At 42.1% G+C, this 17590-nt stretch overlaps 1 protein-coding gene and 1 long non-coding RNA gene across 11 annotated transcripts in view; both read right to left on the reverse strand.

The window, feature by feature from the left end:
* PCDH9 (protocadherin 9) overlaps positions 1-17590 on the reverse strand; it is a 752451-nt gene that overhangs the window by 718242 nt on the left and 16619 nt on the right. The gene's annotated exons all lie outside the window — the stretch shown is intronic.
* On the reverse strand, positions 210-2664 carry LOC310761372. The gene is made up of 2 exons (XR_014547441.1): positions 2595-2664; positions 210-2562 (listed from the first exon to the last, which is right to left on the reverse strand). It is a non-coding gene; the product is annotated as an uncharacterized lncRNA (long non-coding RNA).

Genomic DNA, 17590 nt, shown 5'->3' on the forward strand with positions numbered 1-17590 from the left:
TGTATATGCTTGAAAATATCATATATAAAAACTGCAAGTAAAGTGAAGCCAGTGGTCTCACAATCCTTCTTCATATAATTTAAGGCTCTAGTCCTAAAATATTTAATACTATGATATTTCTACTGAACTCATTGAGATTAAAACTTTTGAGTAGCAAGATTTCCCATGACTGTAGCATTTCAAGTTGCTGGTGTGGAGATGAAGGAGGGGAACATTCCCCAATGAAAAATACTCCATAGAGAAACACACCATGTCAAGGAGAATTGTAGACTAAACCCCTCAGCTTGGCAGGTTAGATTTCTGTGTGCAGGGATTTTTGCATAGGAGAGCATTCAAACAACCGCTGTGCATAAATGTCCCTCTATCCTGTTTGTTGGTGGAGAACTAGGGATATTTAAAATAATAAAACAGAGAACAAAAATAATTTTTGCCACTTACTATGGAAATGGCAGTGGGGCTGTTCTTGACAGCCGCTGACTGACAGATGACAGCTTTCTCCACAATGCCTTAGACATCAATTTGTTCATGGATATTTGGGGTGGGAAGGATGCCATGTCACCATTTTTAAAAATTGCAGCTGCTGTTTCCCCTCCCCAGTGGAATACCCCAGACTGAAACCCCACAGGGGAAATGGCGGCTTCCAGCCTGCAAAGAATGCTGGGAATTATAGTTTGTTAAGCCTTGTTAGGAGACCCTTAACCAGCTACAGTTCCCACAATTCTTCATTTCACCCCGATTCATATGAGTGTGGAAACTGACCCTCAGAACGGAAACTGGTCCGATTTTTGTGGAAGCGAGTGAGGTTACCCCTTGAATAAAAATTAATCTGAGCAAATAAGGCTCATGAAGTCAAGACTTGGCATCAATCGGCCTTAAGCACATTAAGATGAACATTAGGAAATAACACTGAGCTAAACTTAGACAGAAAAAGGGGCAAGCCAATGCAGAGAGCAATTTAATTTTCACATCTCACAACAGGAGGACTTTGGCTTCTTGCTGCTTCCATGTTTAATTGGCCATTTTTTATGTAGTGAATGAAAGCCAGCCAATTTTCTCCTGAGAAGCTGTACTATAATCTTGACTCAGTAAGAGCTATATGCTTCTTATTTGTCTATAGCACCATGGGGAATGAGATGAAACATCAGAACAAGGATTTCTTTTTTCTTTCTAATCTGCAAAATTAACTGTTCAACTCAAAAGGGGGCATTTATATACCATCAATTTAGTTTTGAACCAGAGCAAACAGACTTCTCAAGGAAGAAAAGGGACCAAGGGGAATGTAGAATGGTACCTGAATTAATTCCGGGAAGCTTCCTCTAATAGTAGATGAGCTTTCTTTTATGCTAGAGTAGTTTATGAGATTCATTCTTCAGTGAGCATAGGTTTGGCACATTAAAAGGTATCATAGCACTTAACCTCTGAAAAATGTAAAATATAAAGTTTGATCTTCTTTTTCATTATACTACAACTAAGTGCAGGAATTCCAGAATAATAGTTATGGATTATCTGACTCAGAGGGGAGCTACACTATCTGAAGAATCATTTAATTGTGCTTTCACAGGACTATACCAGAATGTGGGGTGAGATTAAACTTCTGTACACAGAAAACAGTAATGTCAGAGAGAAACGTTTAGACTAAATGCATGGTTCCCTAGCATACATTTCTATGCACAATTTTTAAAATTTTAAATATGGGGCATACTCAAACAGAAAGGCTCCCACTTGAAATATGAAATGGTACAATCCATCAACTGCACTAGAAAAATTTGCTGCTCATGTACTTTGGCTCATTCTACTTTGTGGTCTTCCAATTTCAACCACATGAAGATCCAGGACTATCGTTTCAATGAATACACCCAAGAATATGTTTAATTTCATGTGATTATGATAATAAAGACAGCCCATCTGGAATCTCAGAACAAAACTGTGCTGCCAGATATGTCTAGCTCCACATTTCCAATTCCACCCCCCGCAAAAAAAAATCTTCTGCTTGCAAAAACAGCCTTGGAAGCAATCATCTTGCACTCATTAATCCATAGACATTTGATTTCAAATCAGACTGCCAGCAGACATAACATCTTTGCATTGTTACAATAGAGAATTGATTTGATTAATGAAACAGCTTTGATTTTTCTCTCTAATCGCTGTCCTCGACAATGCCATGCAAACACCACTGATGCAATTTCCGACACTAGCGTGCTCATCTCCCTTGCTTTGCTAAATTTCCCCCTTTGAAAACATCAATTTTATATCTTATTCAATTAATTATTCTGCACCGCATGGCATGCACAAACTCTGCATATATTTTAATATAAATCTGTGTTGTGTTCATGGCTCTGAAATGGGCTGTCCCTGTGATGAGACATTCCTACCCTATGTGAAAAATAAAGACAAAAATAGTTGCAGCCCTTTTTGGAAGCCTGTTGAGATGGATAAGTATTATGGGGAAAACACTCAAATGCTTCAGAAGCCTCAGGAAGTGATCCTATGCTTTAAAAATATGAGCATTTTGTTGCCAGCTAATCACAACACTAATGGCTGTGATACACAACAAGTTAAGCCCTTTTAATGCCAATTGGTTTTATGCGCGTAACTCTCCAGTTGGAAACAATTAGAATACAGTCTACTCAGAAGTAAGCAATCCAATCTTGAAGCCACCAGTGCCTGATCTACTGTGATCAAACTCTTCCAGTCTATCAATGGCCATAGCTGTTGCACCAGTTGCATCTGGTAACAGCTGCTTCTAGCCACTGAGGCAAAAGCACCCCAAACTGGGTGCCTGCTGCTTCAGGGAGAGGCAGCTCTGGGCAGGACGGGCAATTCACCAGGAACCACTCAGTCACAGTGTCTGTATCTTGCCAGGATTCAGACACCGGGCAGGACCACTTCTTCAGAAAAGCCAGCTCAGTTTGTACTATTGTCTTTCTGCTTCCTCTTATTAAAGGAGTGCTCCGTGATGAGCATTCACAGTAATTCTCATATTCAGTGACAGCAGGTGTTAAATATAGCCATGCCAACTCCATCTATATTGTACTGCATTGTGCTTGTGGCAGTGAAGCTTCTACAGAGGCAGATATAGGGCAGTGTGAGCAGTCCTCCCCGGGGCCAAGGGGGTGCCTTTCCACCTCCTTCCCAAAGCCTAGTAAGTGCTGGGCCTAGTAAGTGCTGGGCTTTGGGAAGGAAGTGTGACGGCTGTGACAGGGTCATGGAGTCCTCCTGTCTCCTTCCCAAAGCCTAGTTACTGTATTTTTTGCTCTATAAGACTCACTTTTTCCCTCCTAAAAAGTAAGGGGAAATGTGTGTGCGTCTTATGGAGCGAATGCAGGCTGCGCAGCTATCCCAGAAGCCAGAACAGCAAGAGGGATTGCTGCTTTCACTGCGCAGTGATCCCTCTTGCAGTTCTGGCTTCTGGGATTCAGAATATTTTTTTCTTGTTTTCCTCCTCCAAAAACTAGGTGCGTCTTATGGTCTGATGCGTCTTATAGAGCAAAAAATACGGTAGTTCTTTCCCACATTCAGGAAGGAGACAGGAAGGCTCTAGGACACTGCCAGAGCCTCACACCTCCTTCCCAAAGCCCAGCACTTACTAGCATACATTTCTGTGCCATAGCAGAGTTGTGACTAGACTGTGCTACCCATAGATAAATAATTTGCCATGTTCTCCACTAAGGTAACAAACACATGTTTTAAGAATCAGTGAGGAAAGATTCTTGGTGACTCTCAAGACTCTCACTATAATTCAAATTAAGGATGAAATTATGAATTGTTTTCTCTTTCATTTTTCATACAATCTATTGCTTTTCATGATTTATGGAACTACCTAAACACAGAAATTCTGCTCTATTGCATCGGCTATTCCATTTTGAAAACAAAACATTGCATTTGTTGACTGTATATTTTGCACTAATTTTGGATCTGTTTCCAATCATTTCGTGTTCAAGCAACCAGTAATAATTTATTACCTAACCAGAATAAAAACCAAAGCATGTATCAGATTATTGCAATGTGGTTTGCAATCAATATGCATTAACTAAGAAGCACTATTAGCTTTTGCATTGCTTATTTGTTTTCAGTCTGAATAGATTTTGCTTTATCTTCTCTCTCTTAGTTTCATGGCATTTTGAGCCATAGTGTATGCCCAATGATAACTGCTACTACAAAACAGTTAGAGGCATCTGCTCATACATTGCCATGGATGTAAATGATTCATCACCAATCTGCATGTGAAAGTGCAAAGAGACACACATTTCTGTTAAAATTCAAGAGTTACTTCTTCCCCCACCTTCCATGGCACAGACCCATTGCCGAATATATGAGTGGCAAGGGACAGAAGTAGACAGATTTGGCCATCACACAGTATATTAAAAGTCCCCCAAGCACCCTATTAAGACAACATGAAAATGGTGGTTCAGACACGGGTATACACAATTATTCCAGATTTTTGTACATCAGTTGTTTGCTATAGGGCCATGGCATTGTTGTGAACTATCAGTACTAATCTGATAAAAGGCACCACAACTTTCACATTGTTCACCATGGGTTCAAACCTGAGTTAAGTTACATTGGGGGCAAGGAGAAGACTTTTACATCCTACTCTTTGGATCTTCTTCAACCTAAGATCTAGGTTGTCTTCTGTGTTCTACGTTCAACCTTGGGAGGCAAACCTTGAGCATCCACTCACAAGGTGTAAGAATGTTGTTGTGGCATGTGAATATAGGAGCGTTCCTATTTTCATGTGCACGTTTTTTTGAGAGAATGCTTCTGTATTTAGGTCAATCCCAAGTCACTGAGTGCATGAAGGCAAAGGAGGAAGTGTGTCTACTTAGCCCCTTTCTTTACCTCCACATAGGGTTACTCTGGCCTTGTGCAGAGCCTGTGCATGTATAAACTTAATGCATGGAGTTTCTCTACACACAGCCCTCTGCCTCATGACCCAAAGAGGCAAATCAGTGGCAGGCGTGTGCACCACAGAGATGCTGATATCCATTGCCACCATATACATTAACTTGGTGTTTTTTTAGAACCCACTGTTTGGAACTAAAGGCCTTCAAAGAAGCTCAAAGCTATAAACTTGTAAATAAAGAAGCTGTTATTTATTTGCGTATTTATTCACAACATTTCTATACTGTCCATTCACAAAGTATAAAAATAAAGCACAGGCAAAACACCTTAAAACAGCATCAGAATAAAATCAGCAACAGAAAACAACAGTGCAAATGTACATTAAAAGCACTAGGACCAAAACTAGTAAGATCAGCAAAAATTCAATATGGAGAGTTGCAATTGATAGACTCAATCCAACAGACATATTAAAAACAAAAAATCCTACCAGGATTAATATACCACTCATCATTCAGGCCTTCAAATCCTTTCTATAAAAAAATAAATAATGTATGAGCCAGCCATACAAACATAATTAGAGACATTGCTTGGCAGTCTTTAATTGTGAATACAAAGGTGTAAATGGTCCCCACATGACACTTTTCTATTCTGTGCTTCAACTCTCCAGGTTGGTTGAAGAATCTGTTGCTGACACATGTTGCACGTTACAGATGGAAAAGCCACTGCTGCCATCCAGACTTCATGGGCAAGACCTCTCTGCTGGCATAAAGTCCCCAACTCCAGCTCAGCCAAAGATAGGTTGGCATAAGCTGGCATACTTTGCTCATCCTGAGACCAGTGAAAGTCCTCTAAAGGGAGCATGGTGGGCATGGGGAGATCCAAGGCACATTCAACTCGGCCGTGTGACTACGGTCCAGCACAAAACATTATTTTAAAGACTTGTTTTCCATCTTCCAGGCTTAGGCAGAGCAGCAGCCCGCCCTATCGCCTCTGCTGCTGGAGGAGCAGCAGCACTGGCATCAGTACTGACTTCAGGTGAGAATGTGCCGATTTCTGACAAGATGTTGCCGAAATCGTGCAAGTTCATACATAGCACATGAGATTTACCAGAAAATTGCACAAAGTTGCAAAATTTGGCACAGATACAGGTGCTACTTCTCTGTCGGAATCGATGGAGCAGGTGGGGTAGGCAACTGTCACAAGGCACTTTCCCATTTCACCTCAAGTGGCAAAATGGGAGGAACAGCCCCTGTATAGCTGGCTTCTGCAACACTTCTGGTTCCGTAGACTTACTCCTGGTGAGAGTTAAGAATGTAGTGTGTGGGATTCTACAGTGCAGAGAAGAGACTCTTATTTTTATGTGTATCTCTGGGGTCTCTTATTTAGCTCATTTACCTACTATGCAGGATTTTGGTTTTGGTTTTGAAGGCAATGTTGCAAATAATGCTTATTGCAGCCTAAGCTTTAAATAACATTGCAATGAGTCAAATGAAGTACCATGTAAAAAAAAAAAAAGGAAAATTGCTGCATTTCCTTTCCAGCTCAGCTTTTATTTCATGTTCCAGCTGAAGGAGTTTGCTGTTCTTTACAGGATGAGAGTCAGACTCAAAATTGCTTGTCCATAAAATCTGCAGATTATCAACTATTACTGTTGTTCTTTCTCTGACATATCCTTTAAAAATCAGGAGAACGTATAGCCTAGGAAAGGAGAGGATCGTTCTGCCTTCAGCTATAGAAAAAAATCCAATGCATCAGAACATTTATTGTAATCCTCAAGGAGGGACAGTGATATTTAAAAATAAGAAACAAAAGCATTCCTCGCAAATTCCTTTAAAGTTTGGCACCACAACTGCCGTGCTTGAGATCACAGCCTCCACTGAAGCCACAGTGGTCAGCAAAGGAATATAAGAGGCAACCAGCCAGCAAGCAAGGGCCAAAGGTCCATCCAATATTCTGTTTCCAAAGTGACTTCTGGAAAGAACAACATTATTCTGCTTTTCTCTCTGTTTAGGTCCTACTGTTGTAACAGAAAGCATATTGCACTGGCAACTGCCTTTTGCAGAGTGAGACCATTGGGCTGCCTAGCTCCATAGTGCTGTCCACAATGATCACGAGTGCTTCTCTGGGGTTTGGGTTGGAAAGGAGTGTTTCCAAGCCCTATCTGGAGATGCCCAACTGGATCAGACCTAAGAGCTTTTGTATGCATTGTGCTCCACTGCTAGCCCTTTCCCCAAACCTGACAAAAACAGTGTTTACCACCCTCCAAAAAGAACCAGCAAGAAACAAGGACAGGAGCATCAAAGGCCGGGGCAAAATTTGGATGAGGAGAATTTTAAAAACATCCCCATTATCCACTATTAAAAAGACCAGGCAAGATGAAACATGAGTATGCTACTTAACTGCCCTCTTCTGCTGGTTCATATGTTACACTAGAGTAAATGTGGATCATTTGTGGGTCCTTCACTGTTCTGTAAATAATAGAAGTAGAATTTTCAGTGAATTTTGCTAAAGGACAAATTGGGAACAAACATGGCGGTCCTGTTCAAGGGTATAATCTGTGGGGGCTTCAAGGAAAATTAAAAGAATGCCGATGAGGATAGGAAAGAACTGGCATATTAAGAGCAAATGGAAGTTGGTCTGGTGTTCCTATCCCTGACATTCATACGTTCCTAATCTCTGTACACAGACTCTACATGTTGTATGTGCAATAGAGGAGCCTGCATTTTGCAGGTTACCAGATTGTGATCCAAAGTCTAGACACTTCTGAGAGAGATGATGAGCTTTGTTTTTTAGGATTGAAGTTGTTGAACTTTTTTTAGGATTTTACTCCAGTGGATAAACTGCCACAGGGGCCGGATAAAAATGGACCAGTGGGCCAGATTACACCCCCAAAGCGGACTTTGAGCATGCCTGCTTTGGAGGAACACACTTGGAAATACATGGCACAAGACAGTGGGGCCATTGTAAATAAAAGGTGGCAACCCTAATAACCCATCCTGCTTTTTATCTTTCACTTTTAACAAATTGTAACCCATCACTTGTTAAGTTCAGAACAAGGTTTTGTTACTAATGATGAGAGGAATCTTGAAAGTTCTCCACCTCACAAGAGAAGCAGAAGGAGTAGAACATGAGCCCAAGGCTCATTCCAGCTCATTCATGTAACAACAAAACATGGTTTTTGTTATGTCTGAACCAGGGCATTGTCTTCTGTCCTGCTTTTTATCCATATCATTATGACCTCATGATTAATAAATAACACATGATCAGCTCTCATGCAGACCCTAAAATATATCTGAGGATTACATGGTAGCAAGTGGATGAGTGCCTTTGGGTCCACCATATATGGCAACGAAACAGGGAAGCAAGAGGAAAATCTAAGACACACACTTAGCAACTGAAGTAGTCTGATTCATCACGAAACTCCGTTACCTCAGCAGTTGTGCTTCTAGTACAGGGCATAATTGGAAGCAGCAGCCAACAGTATCAGATATGAAGGGGAAATGACTCCCACTGTGTAAGTACTGACTGCAAATCAGATTTGCTGTCTTGTAGGCAGTTTTGTTTTTAAAAAGATGTTATAGAGGAGAAGATCCTCAACCGGATGGAGCACCCTTGGCAGATAAAGAGGCAAGCAAATTAGTTCGGAAAAGGGAAGCAATGTTAAAAATGGCTGTGACAGAGATCAAAAGTGAAGAGAAGGGTATTATAAAAGAAATTATCAAAGAGGTAAAAAGGAAGATGAAAGAAAAAGCCTCTTCACAAGGTAGAAAAACAACTAATGTGTCTAACCTGCTTGCTTTTTTCACCATGTAACTGTGGAAATAGCCTTATTATTTGCTCGCAGTGTGAAACCAATTTTTTTTTTTTTTTTGGATATTGACACTGAAGCTGAAGTCATTAATTTAAAAAGCCACTTTCTGATGCAGTTTATGTGCTTAAAGGAGTAACAAAATCCTTTGGTAGAGCTGAGAATATGACCTGGCTAAACCAGAAAGCTTACAGAATATGGACAAATTCACACCACAGACTTAATATTGGTTTATTAATAACCATTTCTCTCTTCTCCAGAAAACATAAAAAGGTTGGAGTCTCTTGGGATTGAACCTGGAAGCGTCTGCTTTCAAGGCAGATGCTCTACCACTGAGCCATGGCCCCCTTAGGAACTAAACATAACACAGAACATAACCAAATTTGGTTGTCTGTGTCTAGGGAGAAAAATGTTGAATATACAGTCCTTCTCAAAACATTCTGAGTGTAGAAAGTCTAAAGCAAGAGGAAATAATGTTTTTCAGCGCAAGGGTCACATTTCCTTTGGGGCCACATGCCAGTGCTGGGCAGGGCCAGAGGTGCTCATTGGGTGGAGCAATGATTCTGCTCACGGCAAGCTATATGCAGGTCTCCGCTCAGGCAAGCAAGAGACATTATCACAGGGCAGTGACATATTCCAGACGGGCAAAAGCACTCGAAGAGGATGCAGAGGAGGGCTGCGGAGGAGGGCTGCCTACGGATAGTCAAGGCCAGACAGTGACAGCTGGAGAGCCGCATCTGCCCTCCACTTGGAGGTTCCTCACCCCTCATTCAAAATCTGATTAAGATTTAAGGAAGCTTAATAGCTGAGGATCTGAACTGCAACCTTCCTTCTACAGAACTGTTATAGAGATTACTGAGATAACATAAATGATGGTCTTTGAACAGTCCAAGGCACTGTATAAATGCTAAGAATTATTATAATCATCGGGGCCTAACAATCTAGCAAGCTGCAGCTGTCACATTTTGAATGTGAGATAATCACAGAACTGGCATAATAGGATAATTATTAGGGATTCCAAAGCTGTCTGTCAATAATGCCCTCCCTCCATAAGCTGTTGGTAACCCCCCTGCTGGCTGGCAAGTATTTTATTTGTTAAAAGCTTTGTGAGTAGGCCACTATTTGAAATGATTAACAGCATCAGTCAGTGTAACTAATCCTTAGTCTTAAGAGCTGATAATTTGCCAGTAAAAACTTGCACAAGGTAGGACCACAGTACTTCAGAAGGTTGCCAGTGAAGTTTGCATGTTTGAATGCTCCCCAGGTAAAATAGTTCCAGCTGGATTGAAAAGCTAGGCTGTGCACATGCCAGAATGCTAATGTACACTTAGGTTTGATGTACAGTCATACCTCATGTTGCATCCGCTTCAGGTTACGTGTTTTCGTGTTGCGTCCCACAGTACCGGAATGGGTTACTTCTGAGTTTCGCCGCTCACACATGCGCAGAAGCACTAAATCACACCATGCATGTGCGCAGACACAGCGCTTTGGCTTGCGTCAGTTCCGTGTTACGGATGGGCCTCCGGAACGGATCCCGTCCATAACACGAGGTTCCACTGTACATACACAGCTTCGATTTTTCTTTGTGTGCTTTGGTACAAATTTGTCCCCACATAAGCGCTTCCAATTGAACACTAGCTCAATGTTTCTCGCCCACAACTGTGCACTTGATGGGGTATTTTTGCACTGCTTCCTGTCCCCTCAGTTATCACTTCTTTTCCCCCAATTTCTTGAAACCCGAGGGTCATTGTGGGCATGCAGACAGGTATTTGTTTACATGTTTGTGCAGCCTTTTCTTTTGTGTATCAGAATTGCACAAAACAGTGGGTTAAGAAGGTGTGTGTGTTGTGCAGCCAGGCATGGAGAACCTCCCACAATGGACGCAGGGGGTGTAGTGATGGACTACACCCTGCAATGTGTCACCACACACATAAAAAACAACAACACTGCCCATCCCTGAGGACATCCAGAGTTGGGCAACAGGCAATTTTGTGTTGGATTTCCCCCTTACTACTTTATCCAGGGATCAGAATTTTTTTTAACTAAATGGGGGAAAATATGATATAAATGGGCTGCCATTGGATGAGGAGATCATGGTGATACAATATCTAAAGGGCTGTCCTATAGCAGATGGAATGGGCTTCTTTTCCAAGAAAGGGCGGGGGACTCGCCTCCATTGGAGGTTTTAAGCAGAGGTTGGCTGGGATTCTTTTGCTGTCATTCCTGCATTGCAGGGGGTTGGACTAGATGACCCTTGAGGTCCTTTCCCACTCTACAATTTTATGATTCTAGGTAGATGGCACAAAAACACATGGGAGTTCTCAAATCCACTTTAAACTGCCATGTGTACACAGCCCTAGCCCTTTCCCTGACGTGCGAGCTTTACATGGCAAGACGGGTGTTGGGTTGTTGTTTTTAACATAGTAGAATATTTAAACACTCCACCCTGTCTGCTTTTGAAGCAGTACAGTCTCAGGATCGATGTGTCACATGATATTTCTGATAAGTCATTCAGCTACCATTAATTTCCTTGTTTTTACCAACAGTAAAGGTCACCAGGTAACAGGAAAATGAAGTGACCAGATATGTTGATGACAATTTATGAAGATTTGGCTTCCCCAGGTTTAGAAATTAGCCCATACAGCTATTTTGTTTGAGATATATACCTGACACGTCCGGTTTCCCCAGGGAACACAGCTCTTAGTGCTCCATCAGTTCTGCTCCATTTGTTCTGCTCTATCGCTAAGGAGTGGGTTTTCCCTTGGATTTTTTTTTGGGGGGTGGGGTGGGGTTACAAAGCTTCATTGGTTGAAAACTGTATAACAAAAATGATCAATAGATGTTAAAGACAAAATAAAAATAAACAGTCATTCATTCCTTAATTGGTACTTGCTTTGTACATCATTTTGTAATTAAATTTGACATGACCTACAATCTTCTCATTATGTTCCCAGAGTAGATTCCTTGAATACGCACTTAACTTTATTTTCTCCATGTTGTTTAGCTTACTTTAAATTTTTATAAAATTATCCTATTTAGACACAGAAGTTCAATCAAAACCTGCCAACGGATTGATATTTTGACAATGTTCTTTTACATCAGCTCTGTTTATGTCCCACTCTCTGATAAATTTTTCATCTGTAACGTCTTGTAACCTTGCTGATAGTCTCGCCAGTTCAGCATACTCTCTTTAATTTATTTTGCCAGTCTGATTTGGATGGGATATCCTTTCCCTTCCAGCCTTTTGCAATTAAAATTCTGGCAGCAACTGTTAACATACATAAAGGCTTTCCTGATTTTGGGGGGGGGGGATTCCGTTACCCATAATTCCTAGCAGGAAGGCTTCAGGCTTTTTAGGGAAAGAGCATTTGAACATTTTCTTAAGCTCATTATAAATCATTTCCCAAAACTGTCCGACCTTTTTACAGTTCCACCACATGTGGATCCATGTGCCCCTTGGAAAGGAGCAGGGCAAGGGGGAAACCACTAGCCGGTGTCATTGCTGCTATGGTGCTGGTTTTAAATGTATAATTATTTATCGTTGTTTGTTAGATTTGTTAGTCACTTTTTATCCAAGTGACTTGGAACATTGTTAAAAAACACAGGGGGGGGGAGCCATACTTGTGCCATAAACTGTATCGAGCTGCAACCAAGCCTAAGTTTAGCTACCACCTACAGTATGATGGCCTCAGGGTTCATTTCAGTCACTGAAACAAGTAACTGATCCCTGCAATGGTCAAGCAGTTTGGCAAGATCTTGTGTCATTAAAAGCCAGGCCTTCTGCCATTTCCCAAACAAAAGAGAAGTCCTCTTTGCACACTGCAGTGCAATGCTCCAGACCTAGCTCATGGCTCAGCTCAGGCCACTAACCCCACACACCTAGATTATACTCAAAATATCAGTCACCTGTGGCCCTTGCCTGGCTCTGACACCGGGACTACGGTAGTTTGCCTCTGAAGCGTTTCCAGATCTCCCTTTGCACAGGTGTCAAGCCTGCTTATCAGCTCACTGTGCCAAGTCAGTCCTCCATATTCTTACTGGAATCTGGCTGCAATTGTATTAGAAGCAGGAAGTCAGAAACAAAAACACTGGATGCAGAAGAAGGTGTGTGCGTGTGTGCTGTATTAAATGTAAAATGTGCTAAAAACAGGCTCTTAAAATATTCTCATTCCCAACGTTCTTCAAGCAAGAACTTGCTACATCAGGGGAAAGTACTACATTTTTAAGGAAGCGGTTTCCAGTAAATTTTCCCCAATATTTTGGACTTAAAATAATTCATGATGGACACACCCACTCACACCCCATACTGACTTCTGGTTTTCTGTTTCTTTGATGGTGCAGTGCTTGGGGGTTGCTACAGCATTAGGACTTCCATGCTTCGCTGTCCATCAGCTGAATCCTTCTTTGCAGCCATCACAGGATAGCTGGCTCGGCAAAGTTATTGTCAGAGTTGTGCTGCTGTCAATTCAACACACCAGGATTTGTTATTATGACCTCACATGAACAAGGCAGTAGCTATTTCCTATCCCTTGATAGTGATAGGGGGACTTTTGGCCTCCTAGACGCTGCTGAACTGCAACTCCCAATGCCCAGCGTAGCCATTGGCCTGGGATGCTGGCAGCTGGAGAACAGCAACGCCTTGTGTGCCAAAGGTTCTCTCAACCCTTGTTCTATCACACCCGCAGGACACCCAGATTCCTCCTCAGTTTTCTGCAGGTTCAACCACCGGCATCTCATGTTTCTCTTCTGTGCTTATAATGCTGCTGAGTTGATGAAATCATAATCCGCCCTGTAAAATGCCAATAAGCTATAATGACCTGTGGTTTCAAAAGTCCTGCTTTGATGCTGCTTAGGGATTTGTCTGTAAGGTTGCCAGCAATCAATCCTCAATCATAAAACACAAAGAGACATCACACCTGTTATGGATTGCCAATGGATTATGCCCTTTGCCAGAGTGGCATGAGGAACGACTTCTCAAAGTGATCGTTTTGCAGGCTTTTGCATATTTCCATAAATATGACAAATATAGACTGGATTTGAGCAAAAATATAAAAAGAGCCCTCCTGGCCAAGGGTTCAAATGTTGGTGAGTTGCAGCCTGGAGGCATTCAGTAGGTCACCTTCAGAAATATAATAAATGTATCCCAACTCACCCCAAGTCTCCAAAAATGCCCCTTTCCACTTTGGAAATGTGATGCAGTGGGGTGAGGGGGCATTTTTTGTTCCAGAAAAATCTACTGCAGGAGTGAAGAAGGCAGCAGCCAGACTGCATGGCAGTCCAGCATAACGGCAGTACCTGCCCAAGTTTGCTTCCTCAAGCAGAGACCAGGTAGTGCCCGCTTCACTTTGAAAAGTCTTGCTGTACCCGCCAGACACCAATTCATGTCTTCATTTATCCCTCCACTCTGGGTGTGTCCTGAAGTAGATCACTGCCCCAGCTGCACAACAAGACCAGGACTCAGCAGGGGCTTCACATTACCCACCTCTCCTCACCCAGCATCTGTAGTAACAGCTCTTGCCTGCAAGAAGTCGAGGTCTCACTGCTGGCAAGGGCTTGGTAAGGAGGCACTCTGTCTCCAGCCCTCAGGGCCTTCCTTCTTCTGGCCTGCAGGCCACAGACAAGCTAGAAGCCTCAGGCCTCCAGTACAGTTTCGTCCAAAAGCCTCCAGGCAGGAGATGCTTTGCCATACTGTCTATGAAGCAAACCCCGCACTCAGTTTCCAAAACACTCCTCCTCATTATTCATTCCTTACTGAAAAACACAGCCTGGAACCTTTCATCCGGGATTCATCTCCCCGTGAAGCCCATTGACTTCAATGTGTGTTTTACCTGAACACACACCATGCAACCTTCTGCCTTTGCCTTGCTCCTTTGCTAGCATCGCTGATTCAACAGCTGCAAGTGGCACTTGCTGTCCTGTGCCTTTGAAAGCCTTTTCCCGAAACCATTTCTATAAATACAAGTGCTCCCAACTGTTTGAAGTATAAAGAAGTGACTTGCTTTGTTTCAATACCGATTTGCTGCGGTGCTCTACATTTCTAGGGCTCAGCTGTGCTAGACCAGATCCCACACAAGCTGTCTCAGTCTCTCTCTGCTCTGTGATAATATTTACTAGGGAGGAAATCCCAGATTTCCGATACATGTCACACATACTTCTTACCAAGAATAAATACACGCGGGGAAATTAAGTGGGAGGTGATAAAAGGAAGCAAGGGGGAGGCAGGGGGCAGGGAGAGAGAGGAAGCAGCAACATCTATTTAAAGGAGAAATATAGTTAAACATCAGCCAAATGACATCATTTTCATACCATCCACACTGGAAGCTTAAAGACCCAAATACTCCACAAGCCATTAGTTTCTCAGTGCCCTGCAAGGGATTAAAGTATGTCTTAATCAACTGCTAAAGCAGAGAGGAAGGCCAAATCCTAGATATTAGCAAAGCTTGGTAACAGTGGAATTTGCAGGGGCTTTGATTTCACTGCAATCTAGTCAATGCGAAAGCTCATTGTTAACAGCCATGGCAAGGTAATGCCCAATTGTACTGTTTTGTGCTCACACATCTGGGAAAACACAGACACACAATGCTGTATGTGTTTGTTAGTGGACGCCACACATGACCGTCTTCTGCAATGCATTTATTTTGTCTGAGTTTCCGAGTGCATGCAGACATCTGGAATGATCAGCATAGAAAACATGAATTAGGGAAAATACTGGGAAAGACAATCATGCAGCTTTTCTGAAGGCCTTTCCTCAAGTCTTGTCTATATTCAATGATATGATTTCTTCGCCCAGGCTAAGCTCCCACTTCTACACACCATCCTTCCACTTGTGAACCTTTAAGAGTAAACAGCACCTGGTGAAATTCTACCTTTCTACTGCTTAGATAGACGGGACTTGCCCTTAAGTCTTCCTGCAAAAAACCTCTTGCTGGTTGCTACTGCCCAAAGGAACACACCACCAGTCTTCCCCTTTCCCTCTGAAACCGCAACACAGAAGCAATGCCACTCTGCCTAGGCTACTGCTTTTACAAAACTTGTCTTTGACTTTAAACACAAACAAACCACCTTATCTAGGGTTTCCAAAAGGAAAGGGAAACATTTCTTCATTAAACTTTAATTTAATAACTGACAATATAGAATTTGCACCCCTGTCCACAAGCTTTTTAGGCTGCCATTGAATAGAAGAGTAGTATTCTGCCTGCACAAACCCTATTCACGTTGGTTTATTGGATGAACAACCTCTCTGTTGCAGAAATTCTGGCACATCTTCTAGCACAGAGGTAGGCGACCTAAGGCCCAGGGGCCAGATGCGGCCCAATTGCCTTCCCAATCCGGCCCGTGGATGCTCCGGGAATCAGCATGTTTTTAACATATTTAAAATGCATCTCTGGGTTATTTGTGGGGCATAGGAATCCGTTCATATTTTTTTTTCAAAATATAGTCCGGCCCACCACATGGTCTGAGGGACGGTGGACCGCCCCACAGCTGAAAAAGGTTGCTGACCCCTGTTCTAGCACATTCTCAATTCACACAGAGCACTGGCCATTCCTATTGGGTCCCACTATTGTCCCAAATAAGCAGCAATGCCAGCCTCAGTTCACCTACCCTGTATTCTGTGTGTGCTGTTAAGCATGAAGGGAAATAGGCGATGGCAAATAATAGGCTTTTGGAGAACATTATCCATTATTGATCTTTTCACTGAGCAACCCAGATAAGCTTCTAAGGAGCTGCAGGATTCTGCAGAACACAGCTCAAACATCACTTGTTGCAGCCCCCAAACATGGTACCCATTAAAAGTCCAACGTTCTAAAGCTGGAGGTTTCTGCTTGGGCAAAACATCTGAGGATTTGTAAGGGTAGAGAAAAGAGTTCCTCTACCATCTATATTTAACCACGTTATAAGTTCCTTTCAGACATTTCATGAACACTTCTTCCTGCAAAAGCAGAGGTCCTGGTCCTGGTCACGTGGAGAAGACCTCCCCACATAAAATTTGGTGCACACCATCTCTTTTCAGATCTTATTATGAACATGATGGAGGCTGCAGATACAATCTCCCCCATCCTACCCCAAAACACATTTATATTAGCATCTGAAAGGGGACTCCGATATTATTATTTGTCAGTTTTCAAATTAATCTTTGTTACCAGGAGAAAAGGTAGGGGGGTGTTAAAAATGAAACTAAAAATGCACCATATATCACTCTCCTCATTCTGGATTTCTGGTGACTGACATTCTGCTTCGTTTGTAGCATACAAATAACAAAAAAAAAATTGTGGGAGCGTTCTTTCAAACTGAAATGTTTGACAGACTTAACAGCTTTTTGAAATAAAACCTGATGAAATCTCAAATAGAAAAAAAAGTCTGTCTCCACAGTACATGAGAGATTACATTTCAACAGGCCAGGTTTACTATCCTTAGACAGATGCAGATGTGGGTTTATTTATTTATTTCCCTGGCACTTGGTTTCACTCATACACACACACACACACACACACACACACACACACACACAGGTTCTACTGCTGTAGCTTTTTACTGACGTCTAGTCTACCTCCTGCTACGGTGAATTTTGATAGCTTGAGTATGAGAGACATTTGCAGGTTACTGTTGTCACATTCTGAAAGCAATTTCAAATCTTGCCCATGCACCAGGTTGGTTCCAGACATAGACATCCTTAGAGGAGACCCATAGAAAACCAATGCCATTTAAGTTAATCATGACTAATTTATCCCACTGATTTTAATAGGTGTATTCGAAACATAACTCCATCTGGATCCAACCCACTGAAATTTGTTCCTGCCACCAGTAGCATTTGAAATTGAAACAAATTAAGAACAGGTTCTGGAAACCTACGCTTCTGTAGAAACCAAAGGTCAGCACATATGTGGTTTTTATGTGATATATGGACATTCCACACAGCAGGAAAACGTGGTAGTGGACATG

The sequence above is a fragment of the Podarcis filfolensis genome (assembly GCF_964270895.1).
Source record: "Podarcis filfolensis genome assembly, chromosome: 4".
Lineage (NCBI taxonomy): Eukaryota > Metazoa > Chordata > Lepidosauria > Squamata > Lacertidae > Podarcis > Podarcis filfolensis.